Source organism: Rutidosis leptorrhynchoides, unplaced genomic scaffold (assembly GCF_046630445.1).
Source record: "Rutidosis leptorrhynchoides isolate AG116_Rl617_1_P2 unplaced genomic scaffold, CSIRO_AGI_Rlap_v1 contig120, whole genome shotgun sequence".
NCBI lineage: Eukaryota > Viridiplantae > Streptophyta > Magnoliopsida > Asterales > Asteraceae > Rutidosis > Rutidosis leptorrhynchoides.
This window is the reverse complement of record NW_027266375.1, coordinates 27,381-32,029: the sequence shown is the minus strand read 5'-3', so window position 1 is coordinate 32,029 and position 4,649 is coordinate 27,381.

Sequence of the window (4,649 nt, the reverse complement as noted above, 5' to 3'; positions counted from 1 at the left end):
AGCTGACATCATCACTTGCAAAAAGAGGAGAAGAAGTACCTCTTTTCTCATGAACTCCCCCTGTTTCCTTGTCTACAAGTGGAGAAAAGAAAACTTCTTATTGTTCTTTCTCAATTCCAGCACGAAAGTGATGTTCTTTTTCTGTTCTTTCTTCCGCTTGGACACTCCTAGTTGCTTTAGAAACCTCATATAAGGATACTGCTACTGTTGTCTTATAGAAGTCATCCCGACCCTCTTCTGCTTCAGCTTCTTTTCCTACTTCTTCTCTTTCTTCCTCTTCTCTTGCTTCTTCCTCTCTTCCTAGTTCTTCTTCTTCTTCTAGCTCTGCTTCTTCTCTGTCTTCTCTTCCTTTTTTTCTTTGCTCTATGTCTGCTCTCCCTCCTTTTCCTATTCCCTTGGATTGCTCAAAACCAACAAATCTCTTAAGATTTTTCAAGGCCAAGGCAGAAATGGTAAGGTCAGCATCCTCTTCGTCCTACGGATGAGGGATCTTCTCTTCTTGACAAGTTCTTTCACAATTTCTTTGCATTTTCTCTTCTTTGCAATAGATTATTCCTTGGTTTTGCTAGGAGATGCCTTCTTCAGATGCTCTAAAGCCTTATTCAGATCTTTTAGCCTCATCTTCGAAATCATTTTTAGTCCTATAACCATAAGAGCAACAATTCTAGAGTAGAGAGAGGCTAGAAACTCAATTTGAAAATGTTTGAATAGCTTTGTAACCAGCACAGAGTAAGGCAGTTGTCCCTTATCATTCATAGTAGTCCTATACATGTGCATTAGGACAATACGAAGGAGTGAAAACTTCATGCCATTGGAGATAGCAAACATAAGCCGTGCTTCAAATTGAGAAACATTAGTTTTTGAAGCAATCTTTGGTCTGATGCAGTTTATGACAATTTTGTGCAGCAAGACATTGGAGGCTATCATTCTGGAATAAGTGATGCTTCCTTTGAGGAGTCTGTCCCTACCAAAGAATCTTGTTGCATGACCAACCGAGACATTTATTGGTTGGAAGCCACTCTTCCACCCCCAATAATGTCAGCCAAAGTGTCAACATCCACCAAATATTCTTTATCACTCACGGTGAATTTGAAGCAATTCTGATTAAGAAAAAAGAAAGGTTCGAATAGAAAGATGCAGTCAAGTCCGGATAAGTAATAGTTGTCTTGGAGCAAAAGTCTTCAAGTTGAAGGAAAGCCAGTTTTTCCCTCAAATTCATGTTGATCGAATCTAAGAAGTCAAAGTCGACCAATCGAGGGTTCACCACCCCTCTTTTCAGCATTTGGAAATAAACCTTTTTATGATCCTTGGAACGAAAAAGCTTTGTTCCTACACTAGGCATTTCAGCATAAATGCTCATCCTTGGCTGAAAATTCGAGAACATCCTCTCATCATCATTTTTGCTTTCAGTCTGATTGAAAGTATCAAAACGAGGATTGATAGGAAATTTACTAAAAGCCTCTTTTGCTGCTCATTTCTTTGTTATTCCTAAACGCTCCATTGTTCTCAGAAACAACATTTCATTCTTGTAACCGTGCTCTCTTAGATAATCAGTAATGAGGGACATTGGCGAACCACCCGTTTTCAAATGACCATAAAATTTAAACAGAACCTGGGGAGTCATGGTGCGAAGAGGAACAACATCTTGTTCAATTTCCTCTTCCAACGGTTCACGGGGAGGATTTTGCGTAGTATGCTGTGGAGAATGTTGTGGAGATTCTTCTTCTTCGGTCAGATCAAAATGAGTTGGTCCCTTAGGCATATTCTGTGGTTCACTGCTTGTGATTCGAGACGACTTTCTTTGAAAAGACATCTTTGCAGTCGTCGAGAATTTTCCGAACAAGTTCAAGTGAAAAAGATGAAAACTTGCGGAACACACTTGAGAGTAGAAATGAGAGAGTAGAGAGTCGGTATTCTAAGGTTTTGAAAAGAAGTGCTCGAATACAAAGGGGTACATAAAGAAGATGAAGAAAAGGGATAATCGAAACGTAATAGAGGAAAAAGAAAACTGCCTTTTTGAAATAAACTGAAAATAAAAATTGCTAGAAATTCAAAAATTTGAAAAAGATAATTTCTAAAAATAAAATAGGTAAGCAACAATTCGAATAAAGTCATACACTTTCACAATTTTCATACTAAAATTAAAATACCTGGATTCGAGTCAATTTCTCACTGATGTAGCGTTTGGAAATTCTGAGTCTGGACAGCTCCAGACTTTACTCCAGAGGATAAATAATATTCAGCTTGGTGTGAATAAATTCAAATAGATTTTTCTCCAGAGGCTTTGTGAAGATGTCCGCTAGCTGATTCTTTGAATCAATGAACTGAATCATAATCTCCCCATTCTGGACATGATCTCTTATAAAATGATGTCGAATTTCTATGTGCTTCGCTCTTGAATGAAGAATTGGATTCTTTGTGAGATTTATTGCACTGGTATTGTTGCATTTGATTTTGGTACACGATTCTTCAATTCTAAAGTCTCTTAGCTATTGTCTTATCCATAGAATTTGAGAATAATAGCTCCCAAGAGCTACATATTCTGCTTCTGCTATTGATAGAGCTACAGTATTCTGCTTTATTGAGAACCAAAATACCATCATATCTCCCAACAGTTGACAAGTTCCAGAAGTGCTCTTTCTATCCACTTTACATCTAGCTAAATCAATGTCTAAATATCCAAGAAGAGTAAAGTCTCATTCTTTTGGATACCATAGACCCAGTTTTGGAGAAGTTGCCGTGTGTTTGATGATGCATTCCGCGGCACTTAAATAAGATTCCCTGGGATCATATTGAAATCTAGCATAGATACAAATACTAAACAAAATGTCAAATCTAGATGCAGTAAAGTAAAGAACAGAACCGATCATGCTTCTGTAAAGCTTTTGTTCTACTTTCTTCTCTTTTTCATCCTTGTCCAGCTTTGAGGAACTTGATATAGGTGTCTCTGTCTTTTTACAATTCTTTAACCCAAATTTCTTGATCAGATCTTTGGCATATTTCTTTTGGTGAATGAATATATCTTTTTTCGACTGTTTAACTTGCAATCCCAGAAAGAAGGTTAACTCACCCATCATGCTCATCTCGAATTCATCCTGCATAGACATTGAAAATTTATTGCATAGATTTTCATTAGGAGAATCAAAGATAATATCATCCACATAAATCTGCACTAGTAAGAAATATTTTCCTTCTCTCTCTATGAACAAAGTAGTTATCTACTTTTCCTTTTTCAAAACTATTATGTATTAAAAACTTACTCAACCTTTCATACCAGGCTCGAGGTGTTTGCTTTAGTCCATACAAGGCCTTTTTTAGTCTATAGACTAAGTCTGATTTTCTTGGATCTTCAAATCCTAGTGGTTGTTCCACATAGACTTCTTTTTAAATGAAAATATTAAGAAATGCACTTTTGATGTCCAGTTGGAATAACCTGAAATGTTTATAGCAAGCAAAAATAAGTAATAATCTAATTGCTTCTAACCTCGCCACTAGTGCATAGGTCTCGTTATAATCTATCTCTTATTCTTGAGTATATCCTTTGGCCACTAATCTTGCTTTGTTCCTGATGACTTTTCCTTTCTCTTTTATCTTGTTCTTGAAGACCCATTTTGTCCCACTTATAGATTTACCTTTAGGTTTTGGAATCAGCTCTCAAACATTGTTGATGTTAAACTGTCTGAGCTCTTCTTGCATGGCTTCGATCCAGGTTTCATCAAACAAGGCTTCATCTGCGCTTTTTAGTTCTATCTTAGAAATAAGTGCTAAAGCACTTGACTTTTCTCGCCTTTTGGATCTAGTTTGAATTCCTTCATCAATGTTGCCAATGATGAGTTCTTTGGGATGATTTGACTTGTGCTTCCAGTTGCTACTTAATTTGAAAATCTGAAGATCCCTCTGCTTCGGTTGAAGCTTATCGATCTGTTTATTACTGTTCTCTAGAAGTCTGAAACTCTTCAAGAAAAGTAGATTTTGTAAAGTTTGAAATAGATTCAGACTCTTCATGTTGAATCTAGTATGGTTGAGTCTCCTCAAATTTGACATTCATGGATTCTTCCACAGACTAAGTCTTCTTGTTAAAGACCCTATAAGCTTTGCTTGTGATTGAATAACCAAGGAAGATTCCTTTGTCTCGTTTCTCCTCGAACTTTCCAAATCAATCAATAGGATTCTTCAAAATAAAACATTGACAACCAAAGACATGGAAGTAAGAAACATTTGGCTTCTTTCCTTTATACACTTCATATGGAGTTTTCTCCAAGATAGGCCTCAAGAACACTCTGTTGATGATGTAGAAAGCTGTAAAAACCACTTCTGTCCAAAATTGAGAGGATATGTTGCTCTCAATTAAGAGGGTTCTGGCAATCTCTTGTAAGGATCTATTTTTCCTTTCCACAACCCTATTTTGTTTTGGAGTGTATGGAGAAGAGAAAATATGCTGGAAACTAGATTCATCACAAAACTTCGCAAAGCCCTAATTCTCAAACTCACCTCCAGGGTTAGTTCGTATGCTTAATATAGCATAACCTTTTTCATTTTGAACCTTCTTTGCAAACTTTGAGAAGTAAGAGAAAGCTTCAGACTTACTTGCTAGAAAGTAAACCCAAGTGAAGCAAGAGTAATCATTCACGATTGCTAGGCAATATTTC